Here is a 12,462-nt window from a genome sequence, read left to right on the forward strand (position 1 = left end):
GGTTCGTTATCAAGAAAGTGAATTTGTGAAGGGCCTCAGACCTAATTACTTCAAAATGAGTTGTTATTGATAATTTATTTGAAATTATTTAATATAAAAATATAAAGCACAGAGCTGCAGTTAACTAAATTATTCCAGGTAATCAGTTGGTGCTGAGTTAAGCTTGCAGCTGTTTGTTCAAACTCCTTATGGCTAGCAGTTGGCATGGTCGGAAATAAATGTTGCTTTGACAGTGGAAAGCAGATAGGGAAAGGTGGGTGTCCGGTTCAGACGCTTTTCACATGTCAGGAGTCATTTGATTGGGGTCACTGCGTCCATGTATCATAATTTAGGACCTTATATGGAACAAGGTCAATAAAAACAAACTCTTGATGCCTTTTCCTTCAAAAATGATAAATAAAATAATCAAACATTTAAGACTTGAAGAAAATGTAGTTCAAAAAGATTGTTCTTTCTCCTGAAAACTTATGCAGCTGAATTATTCAGTTGGTGGATGATAATTTAAAATGTTAACTTTGATTTTAAAAAGATATAAATGATAATAAAGCAAAATGATTTATATTTATCAACTCTAAGTGAGGGCCAGGGTTCCCATGAGCCCTTGAAAACAAATTAAAAGTTTGTGAATCCTGAAAAAAAGGCACTGGGAAGTTTTTTTAAATAAACAAACATAGATACAGGTCCTTGGAAGTGCTTGAATTTATTTTGTGCAAGAAGTTTTCTGGAAAAAAATGCATATTATTCCCTCCGGTCCGCTAATGTGTTATTTCGCCAACACTTCGTGGCATACTAATTTGCTTGATTTACGTAAGTTATGCACATTTATGCATTACATTAAGTGCTTCCCGTGTGAGTTGCTTTGTGTTGTACGTTACCATGACTTTCCGGCACACACAAAACTACTTACTGTTTCACAGATGTAAACCCATGAGGCAAGAAAAAATTATGGTGCGTTCAAGACACGTCAGAAAGATCATATTTACATGCTGAACGCATATAAACACCACCACAGTGTCATATACGAGTGGGGAGCTCGGGATTTTCTTTAAGCCCCGATCTGTTGTTATGACAGAGACACCGGAGGCAGAGATGAAAGCAATGTTACAGTTTATTGTAATGATCAGCAGTGAGACAGGTGAGTTGACTGGTGAAAGAGAAGATCTTGAAGGTGAATGAGAGGTAATACTGTCCTTTTCTTTATGATGCAGATGAAACTGGAGGGAGACGCTGGAGCTGGCAGACGAACACACTCACACACAGGCAGGTAAGCACACGAGGAGATCCGATGACGATGGAGACGAAGGAGACAATGGAGACAGGTAAGTATCACTTTGGAGTCCTTGAAGGTAAGCGTACAACTGGTTGTAACACAAACGAGACCGGACGATGAGTGTGTGTGAGTGTGTGGTATTTAACTGTGTGCTGATGAATGCGGTGATGATGTGCAGGTGGCGGTGATTAGTAGACTGGTGATTGAGTGCGTGGATACGGGAGTGAGGTGGAACCTGACGTGTCTGTGACAGTACCCCCCCTCCCACGGCCCGCTCCAGAGGGTCGTGGACCCCGACGTCGTGGTGGTCATCCTCGAGGTCGTGGGGCAGGTCTGTCTGGGTGGTTGGTGTGGAAGGTCTGTAACAGAGCTGGATCAAGGATATCATTCTTGGGAACCCATGAGCGTTCTTCGGGACCGTAGCCCTCCCAGTCCACCAGATACTCTAAAAGACCACCACGGCGCCGGGAGTCCAGAATCTCACGTACAACGTAGGCTGTTCCATCATCCAGAATGAGTGGAAGGGGGGGCTCGACGGCTGCCACGTCAGGTTCTGTGGGAGGAAGAACAGAAGGGTGGTGAGGCTTTAATAGTGAAACATGGAAAGTTGGGTGAATTCTCTTGTATTGTGCTGGGAGTTGTAACCGGTAAGTGACAGGGTTGATCTGTTGAAGGATGGTGAACGGGCCAATGAAGCGGGGACTCAGCTTCTTGCAGGGCAGACGCATCTTGATGTCTCTGGTGGACAGCCAGACCTTCTGCCCCGGTTGGTAGTTTGGAGCGTGGGAGCGCCGAAGGTCAGCTGTCGTCTTGCGCCTGCGCAGGGCTCTCTGCATACTCTCTGAGTCCCATACCCTCTCGCTCTCCCGGAACCAGTAGTCGACAGCAGGAACGTTGGAGGGTTCCCCGTCCCAGGGGAACAGTGGGGGCTGGAAGCCGAGCACGCATTGGAAAGGTGTTAATCCTGTTGTGGCTTGGCGGAGGGAGTTCTGGGTGTACTCGGCCCAACCCAGGTACTGGTTCCAGGAGTCCTGGTGGCCGTGACAGAAGGTACGCAGGAAGCAGCCAATCTCCTGGATCTTCCGTTCCGTCTGCCCGTTCGACTGAGGATGGTATCCAGACGACAGACTGACGGTCACACCCAGGAGGGAGAAGAAAGCCTTCCATACCCGCGAGACGAATTGTGGTCCTCTGTCTGAGACTATGTCTTCGGGGATTCCGTAGTGACGGAAGACATGGTTGAACATTAATTCTGCTGTGGCCATAGCTGTTGGTAGACCCTCCAGGGGAATAAGACGGCAGGCTTTAGAGAAGCGGTCTACGACGACCAGAATGCAGGTGTTACCATCAGACTCGGGGAGATCAGTGACAAAATCTACTCCCAGGTGTGACCAGGGTCTCTCAGGAACGGGCAGAGGATGGAGCTTGCCGGTGGGAAGATGGCGTGGGCTCTTGGAGATGGCGCACTCCCTGCAGCCCTGCACGTACCTCCTGACATCGTTGGCCATGTTTGGCCACCAGAAGCGCTGTTTGAGCAGCGAGACGGTTTCATTGACCCCCGGGTGACCAGTGCCAAGTGAAGTGTGAACGGAGTGCAGAAGTGGAGTGCGTCGTGTCCTGGTGATGTAGCGCAAGCCCTGGGGACAACCCGGCGGAGTGCGTGGGGAGGCATTGGAGGAGGGTAAGGTCTCTTCTGACCATTCGATGGGGCTGACGAAAATAGATTCAGGTAGGATGGTTTCGGGTTCTTCATTCTTTTCCTCCGGGGCATGGAGACGAGAGAGAGCATCGGCTTTCAGGTTCTTAGAGCCAGGTCGGTATGAGATGGTGAAATGGAATCTTGAGAAGAATAAAGCCCAACGGGCTTGGCGAGGGCTGAGTCGTTTGGCGGCTTTCAGATATTCAAGGTTCTTGTGGTCGGTGAGTACTTGGAAAGGATGATTGGCCCCCTCCAACCAATGCCTCCATTCCTCAAGGGCGAGCTTTACAGCCAAGAGTTCACGGTCCCCGATGTCATAGTTCACCTCCGCCGGGTTGAGCTTGCGGGAGAAGAAGGCGCATGGATGGAGCCTACTTGGATTCCCCTGCTGCTGTGATAGGACCGCTCCCACTCCTGTGGTGGAGGCATCCACTTCCACGACGAATGGTAGGTCCGGGTTGGGGTGGACGAGGAGGGGAGCGGTGGTGAAGGCCTTCTTGAGCGTTTCAAAAGCTTCTGTGGCAGGTTGGGACCAGGACAGAGACTTGGGCTGCTTACGGAGGAGGTTGGTGAGTGGGCTGACGATGGTACTGTAGTTCTTTATGAATCGACGGTAGAAATTGGAGAAACCAAGGAATCGTTGGAGTTCTTTTATGGTGCTTGGAGCTGGCCAGTTCTGGATGGCAGATACCTTCCCCTCGTCCATCCGGATGCCACTGTGATCAATCACATATCCCAGGAAGTGGACAGAGGGCTGGTGGAATGAGCACTTCTCTGCTTTCAGGAACAGATGGTATTGCCGTAAGCGTTGGAGGACCTCCGCAACGTGGTGGCGATGTTCGGCCAAGCTCCGGGAGTAAGTAAGGATGTCATCGATATAGACCAACACGAACTTGTGGAGAAACTCCCGGAGCACCTCATGGATGAAATCCTGGAATACGGAGGGGGCGTTGACCAGGCCATACGGCATCACGAGGTATTCGTAGTGACCGGTGGGCGTGACGAAGGCGGTCTTCCACTCGTCCCCCTCGCGTATCCGGATGAGGTTGTACGCGCTGCGGAGGTCCAGCTTGGTGAACACAGTGGCACCACGGAGATGTTCCAGGGCCGCTGGGACGAGGGGAAGTGGGTACCGGAATTTGACGGTGATTTTGTTCAGTGACCGGTAATCGATGCAGGGCCGCAAGCCTCCGTCCTTCTTGGCCACGAAGAAGAAGCTTGAAGCAGCAGGGGAAGTAGACGGGCGGATGTATCCTTGGTTAAGGGCCTCTTTGATGTATTCCTCCATGGCCTTCTCCTCCGGCACTGATAGGGGGTAGATGCGTCCCCTAGGCACTGGCTCACCCGGTAACAGATCAATTGCACAGTCCCATGGCCGGTGTGGAGGAAGCTTGGAGACGCGTTGCGGGCAGAAGACGTCGCTGAAGGGGGCGTAATCGGGAGGTATGTCGATGGAGCGTTTTTTCACAGGGCTCTCGATGGAGGTAGCATTGATGGAGAGGTTCTTGGATGGAGGAGATCTTGGAACAGGAAGGTCTGGAAAACAGCTGGAGAAACAGTGGTCGCCCCACTTCAGGACTTCGCCCGTGCGCCAGGAGATGGTGGGATGATGGAGTTCCAGCCACGGGCGCCCTAGAACCACGTCAGCGGTGGACTCCTCCAGAACCAGCAGATGGATGAGTTCTTGATGGAAGATACCCACTTGTAATGGAAGGGGTCCAGCGACACGGCGAACCGTCTTACAGCTCAGGGGTTTGCCCGTGATGGAGTTGATCTGATAGTGAGTCGGAGATGGCGAGGTCTTGATCCCGAGGTGTCGACAGAGGGCGCCGGAGATGAAGTTTCCTGCTGACCCTGAATCGAGGAGTGCCACCACTGGAATGGAAACATCAGCAGCAGTAAGGTTTACAATGGTAGTGAGTGGTTTCATGTTCTGGATAGAGGGAATGATAGCACTCACCACGGGGTCGAGGAGGACGGGTTGGGCATGCAGAGATGACATGCCCAGGTAATCCACAATACAAGCACAGATTCAGGGTCAGCCTTCTTTGTCTTTCTGTGGGTGACAAACGGGAGTTATCCACTTGCATAAGTTCGGTGGCTGGTTCTGGAGAGCTGACGGGTTCGGACCGACGGAGGAGAGTGCTGGCTAGTGGCTGGCCCTGGTGCTCACGGAGACACGACTGCATACGAGAACCCACTCGGATGGCGAGCTGGATGAAACGTTCGAGTCCTATGGAGTCCTCGTATGCAGCGAGATGCAGCCGCACGTTGGGCTCCAGACCTTGTCGGAAGGTGGTGATGAGGGCTTGTTCGTTCCATCCGCTGGTTGCGGCGAGCGTTCGGAACTGCAAGGCATAATCGTTAACAGTATTGTTACCTTGTTTTAAATTATACAATTTCTCACCAGTGGTAGAATCAGTCAGGGGTTTTCCGAAAACTTCTCTGAAGTGAGAAACGAAAGCAGCATAGGATCTGATAACTGGTCCTTTCTGAGTCCAGAGAGAATCCGCCCATTGGAGGGCCTTACCTTGCAGTTGAGAAATCACGAACGCTATTTTCGCCGTGTCGGTGGGATAGAAGTGCGGCTGCATCTCCACGACCAACTCACACTGAAGGAGGAATCCGCTGCAGTCCTCCGCCGATCCTGAGAAGGGCGCCGGTTTGGCCATGGGACTGGCGGTGCACATAGGAGAAGCAGCGGTGATGGTGGATGCGGAAGCAGCCGCGGCGGTGGATACAGGTGACGGTGACGGTGGTTGTGGAGTGAGTGCTCGTCGCAATGCGTCCACGAGCTCTTGAAACGGGTCGTGATGGCTCATGCTGATCGATAGTTGTTATGGTCCGGTCTTCTGTTATGACAGAGACACCGGAGGCAGAGATGAAAGCAATGTTACAGTTTATTGTAATGATCAGCAGTGAGACAGGTGAGTTGACTGGTGAAAGAGAAGATCTTGAAGGTGAATGAGAGGTAATACTGTCCTTTTCTTTATGATGCAGATGAAACTGGAGGGAGACGCTGGAGCTGGCAGACGAACACACTCACACACAGGCAGGTAAGCACACGAGGAGATCCGATGACGATGGAGACGAAGGAGACAATGGAGACAGGTAAGTATCACTTTGGAGTCCTTGAAGGTAAGCGTACAACTGGTTGTAACACAAACGAGACCGGACGATGAGTGTGTGTGAGTGTGTGGTATTTAACTGTGTGCTGATGACTGCGGTGATGATGTGCAGGTGGCGGTGATTAGTAGACTGGTGATTGAGTGCGTGGATACGGGAGTGAGGTGGAACCTGACGTGTCTGTGACATCTGTACGAGTTGGGGTCAGTGAGAAACATGGTGGAATACAATAATTCTATAGGTATTTAGCAGTGACATTGTTAGGCTTTTCTATTTACTACGAAGTAAGTAACAAAATATGATAGCATAGCCTAATATAACAATATAATATGCAACAATAAAATTTACAGTGACTTTAAATTACATAAATTAATTAAAAAACGCACCTGATGCACATTGTTTGTTCTTTATTTTCTAGAAGTAGAAGTGCTGTATTTTTGTGTAATTAATTAAGAGAAGGTACACCTCCATCTTACTCCGACGAAAGTGACTTGAACGCACCTGCCCTCGTAAATACGAACTTCCCTGGAGGACTTGAACGCACCATTAAAAGCATATTCATATATCTTAAAACTTATGGTTACATGAGCCTAAGCTTTTTTCAATAAAATCCATGCAAATTTAATATCAGATCATTTTAGATCATTAGATCATTTACAGTATAGGATGTACCGAATATTCTTCAGTTTTATGCAAAATAGAAATACAACAAATAGAATATCAGAACTCTGTCATATGGCCAAAAGTAAATACAATAAAACATTTTTTTTTTTTTTTTGCATAGTTGTGTTTGACACATGAGAACTGTAACAAATTTGTATCTTACAAGGTAACATGATGTAACCTTGATCTCGCTTGAAATGTTTCCCCACAGTAAGTCCTTGAATTTGAGGGTATTGGACCTGGAAAGTCCTTGAAAGGTCATATAAATATAAAAATGTTAAGACATTTAATGTACTTTTTTAAAATTATATTTGTAAAATGTATTTTTTATATATACTTAAAACATAATATATGTTATTTAAATTATGTTCTGCTTTATCTGTTAATGTCTGGGCTAAACACTATATCTCTTGAAGGTATTTAAGGCTGTGAATGATGAGAAGCTTGATAGTTGGCTGGTTTGTAGCTATCAATTATTGCTGTAGAGAAGCCTTGATGAGCTGCTGAACTCAGACTATTTACACAATGAGAGCTATTTCAAAACAGTAAAAACACAGCAGGTGTGAAGTTGTCAACCTCTCATCTTAATGCCTTTTAAATGTTAAGAGTCTATGAAGCCAAGCTGTCTGACTGCATTCTTCTCCAATAAGATTTGCCACGTTACTGACAGTACTTTCATACACAGAGTTCATTACAGTGGACTGTGAACACACTCTGAGGGTATTGAAATTCAGGCCTGAATGTACAGTACACCTATGTACAGGTCATTCACACTACTGTCCCTTACAAACATCTTGTCACTACCATATATTGAAAAGCTAATTGTTATTGAATGCATGAGGGAAAAAATATTATAACAAATAATTATAATATTTTTTTTGACTGTATTAATTAAATATTAAGCATTTATCTAACTGTACTTACTGAGGTGGACTTTCATTATTATGTCATGCACCAGTTCTTAGACTGGTTGTATACATTGTATAGGAATTATTAAAGTATTTAAAGTATTACAATTTAGTCTAATAATGTTGCCATTGGGCCAAACAACCTCCTGATATTTGGATCGAGAATGTTGTTATTTGAGCTCCCATTGCACCCCTTAGCAGATGAAAAGTCTTCCCATTACAAATGGCTGCTAGCGAGTAACATTTGCCATCTAATAATGTTCCCTTCCTCGGTTAGTGGACCACACGATGTACCACGCTAAGATGTCTAAATAATGAAAGTTTATATTTGATTACTTTTTATAAGTCCAGCCAAAAGTTCTGATATACATGACATATTATATTCTCTGATAATACTAATAAAGACTCTTTGATCTAATGATTTATACTTAAATGCTTGAAATTTACATTTATTACAAATATAAAATTAATTTTAAGAATTTAAGAATTATTAATTGGACAAGAGTGACGGAAAAGCATCCATGACAGACCCATTACTTTAAAGAGTATAGTTTTGTGATTCTCAATACACTGCCTAATATCCATACTTCTAATTATTTTGTCTTCATTATTATTCTAAAATGTGGTCTATCACAGTATATGTCAACAAGAGGACTGTGTTTTGTTTCCCCTTGGAGTCTACATTTAATTTTCATGTTAAAGTGCTAAAAATGATTAAATTAAAAATATAGAATATTTAGAAAAAAATATAGAATAACAGTCTAAAATATAGACTTGCATTTGTTAGGAATTCATACACCCTTGTTATATAAAATATCAATTGATCAATGAGTCATTATAAGTTAATCTCATTTACACTGCATCAGACCACCATAGAAAGTATTAAAAGAGCAATCTTTGAACTCCTCCACTAGAGAGTTTTACTTTTAAGCAATTCTGCAACAAATGAGTCTGATTAATTCAATACTTACAAAAAATACGCTACCATTAAATTAAACTATATGGTACCTTTAGGTTGGTTATCAAGAAATTGAATTTGCAAAAGGATTCAGATGTCATAAAATTTGTTGCTATTAATAATTTATTTTAAATTATTTAATAGAATTATTTAATTAAATTATTTAATCAGAACTGCAGTTAACCAAATTATTCCAGGTAATCAGTTGGTGCTGAGTTAAGCTTGCAGCTGTTTGTTCGAACTCCTTATAGTTAGCAGTTGGCATGGTCGGAAATAAATGTAGCTTTGACAGCGGAAACTAGATAGGGTGTCCGGTTCAGATGTTTATCACATGTCTGGAGTCAATCGATTGGGGTCACTTTACCCAAGTATCATAATTCAGGACCTTGTATGGAACACGACCAATAAAAACAAACTCTGTGACTGTGTTGATAAAAATGTATCAAACCCTTTCCCTTCAAACATGATACACAACAAACAAACAAACAAAAAATTAAACATTTAAGGCTTAAAGAAGATGCAGATTAAAAATATTGTTCTTACCTTATGCAGCCGAATTATTCAGTTTGATAATTTAAAATATTAACTATGATTGAAAAAGTTAGAAATTATAGTAAAGCAAAATTATTTATATTTATCAACTCTAAATGAGGGCTGTTCAATGAGTTTTGACATTTATCATGTTAAAACATTTAATGTACTTTTTTTTTTAATTTGTAAAAATGTATATTTTAGAACTCAAAACACAATATATGCTGTGCGTAAATCATGTTCTGCTTTCGCTTTTTATGTCTGGGATAAACACTTTATCCCCTGAAGGTATTTAAGGCTGTGAGTGATGAGAAGCTGATAGTTGTTGGCTGGTTTGTAGCTATCAATTATTGCTGTAGAGAAGCCTTGATGAGCTGCTGAACTATTTACACAATGAGAGCTATTCCAAAACAGTAAAAACACAGCAGGTGTGAAGTTGTCAACCTCTCATCTTAATGCCTTTTAAATGTTAAGAGTCTATGAAGCCAAGCTGCCTGACTGCATTCTTCTCCAATAAGTTTTGCCACGTTACTGACAGTACTTTCATACGCAGAGTTCATTACAGCGGACTGTGAACACACTCTGAGGGCATTGAAATTCAGGCCTGAATGCACTACAGTACATACACATCTATGTACAGGTCATTCACACTACTGTCCCTTACAAACATCTTGTCACTACCATACATTGAAAATGTCTTGTATATTTCTTTACCCACTTTTTGCCTCATAGAAAAAACTACTACATATTTTTTTATTTAGTTTCAGGCAGGGTTGTTACCATCATAGACATTGACAACATTCAGAATAGCGGTTGATTTTTAAACGTATATTTTTCTTATATTTTTCTATAGGATTAATCCCCATAATTGAACAAGGATTGACCCCACCCTCCAATTTTTTTTTGAGCCACTTGCATCACAGGCATATATATAACGTGTCCTACAAGAGATATAGCCAAGAGAGCAAGTATATATATATAGTGCATGTTTCTGTAGACTGTTTGGCTCGGACAAGACTGAGCTGCAGGGCACAACAGGGCAGTCATCATGGTTGATATTTTGGCAACATTTGCAGGAACATGCAAATAGGATGCCAAGCAAGTTTTGAAACATTAAGGAAATGGCTTTGATTGCGGTAAAGAGCTTGAAGCATAGCAGATTTCATTTCTTCAATAACATCCAACCTGTGCATGGAATGACAAAATTAATTAATTACTCAAAGCCAATTAGTATTGATTGCATGATGGGAAAAAAACATTATTTAAAAAATCATATTTTTTGACTACTAACTTTCAGTCAATGTTGAGCATTTATCTAACTTTACTTATATATATATATATATATATATATATATATATATATATATATATATATATATATATATATATATATATATATATATACTGTGGAAAGTCATATATATCAAAGTTTTTAACCCAATGAATTTTTCTCCTTTTTTTTAAATTTTTTTTTATAGAAACATACTTTGTATTGAATACAAACATTTCTATCATTATTACACAGTTAGTTTAACACACAGTGACCATTTGTTATTAATGCCTTTAAGTATATGGGGAACATTTTTTAATGTGTTTTATTTATTAAATGTTTTAGCAATAATTTAAGCCAGTAAATCTCATGGAAATACATTTTGTAAAAGCTCAAAAAATGGAAAAAGTAACATACAACTAGAATTTCGGTAAGAAAATGCCAGTTGTGCATGTCCATGCGAACCTCACTGCCACAATGCTAGATTGTTCTGGGTGCTTGCCATAGTGTTACTATCCAGTTGCTAAGGTGTTTTCAGTGGTTGTTAGCATCTTGCTATGCTGTTGCTAGAGTGTGCTTGGTGATTGCTAAATGATTACATACTGGCCCAAATCAAATGAGACCCCAAAGTCTCTATGAGATTTATTAGATCTGGCTCGGGCCCCTCATTGATTGCAAGTCTATGGGATATATTTTATGTTTTATTTTTGAAAAGTTTGTAATTAGCTATTGCTTTGCTTTGGGCTACAGAAAATGTAGTTATTGATTTGTAACATGAAAAAAAAAAAAAAAAGTTTAACCTTTGTGCATCCTTAAGGACATTTTTGTCTTTTTCAGTTTTTTTTTGTTTTTGTTTTTTTTTTTTTCAGTTTTTTTTTAGGTTTTTTTTTTTTTTTTTTTTTTAATTTTTTTAATATCATTTTGCCTGTGTTAATGCCAACTACATGCATTTTGGCTCAGGTGTGTATTTTTTTTTTTTTTTTTTTTTTTTTAATTCTACTATTTCACCCCCATTTCCTTTAATAAATCTATTTTACACTAGGTACACAAAATAGATACACCCAGGACAAAAAAGTCCCCATTGAAACACATTAAAACTGCAATTTCCCAAGGCCATTTAATTATAAAATGATGCAATCTTTGATATTAGGCTTTCATTCTGTTGGCAAGGGTTCAAAATTAAAATGTTTACTTTTTTTTTTTTTTTTACCAAATGGTGTAATTTTCTCAGGTTTGGCCTATAAAGCAAATACTCACTTTATTCCTGTTTTCTGTTTCTGCATATTATAGAGCCCTTTGGATAAATTATTCAGCTATAAATGTGTGGATGTGTTGGTATGGATGTGAGAGTGTGGTTTATATGTGTTTATTAAAAAAAAAAAATGTGTGTATGTGTGCATGTAATAATTGAGAGAGAAAAACTCTACTGTACTGCAAATCCAACCCCTGTGTGAACCAGCAGAGTTTAGCTGGCATCTAATTTGGTACTGCGCCCAAACAAAATCTTACTGAAAGCTCATTTTTTGAGATATCAAAAATGTAATTTGGAACACAACATATTTAGATTTATGGTTTTGATTTTCTAGCAGTTTTAGAGTTCAAAATGTTTCAAAGAAATATATATTTTATATAAAATAATGTTCGTAAATCATTTTCATAAACTTAAACTTCATTTTTTCTTATTTCACTTTTTAAACTTTTTTTTTTTTTTTACTTTAACAATAATCTGGTTCTTCTTTAAATTTTTATGACAGATTTTGGACATGGACATTTTTTATTAAACCGTAAACAATCAGCAAAAGGTTTGCTCTGTGAATGCATTAATCAGCATGTACAAAAACTGGGTACAATGAGATGACATTATTCTACTCACCCTTCAAACATTAAACATTAAAAGATATATAAAATTTAAGATATATCACTGTAGTAATACTGTACTGTATTGTAAAACGTTACCTTAATCAAAAATGTTCATAAACTGGAACATTGAGTGATAATATTTCAGTGATTTCCACCATTTTGACAGACAATAAATAT

Source organism: Megalobrama amblycephala, linkage group LG4, assembly GCF_018812025.1.
Source record: "Megalobrama amblycephala isolate DHTTF-2021 linkage group LG4, ASM1881202v1, whole genome shotgun sequence".
NCBI lineage: Eukaryota > Metazoa > Chordata > Actinopteri > Cypriniformes > Xenocyprididae > Megalobrama > Megalobrama amblycephala.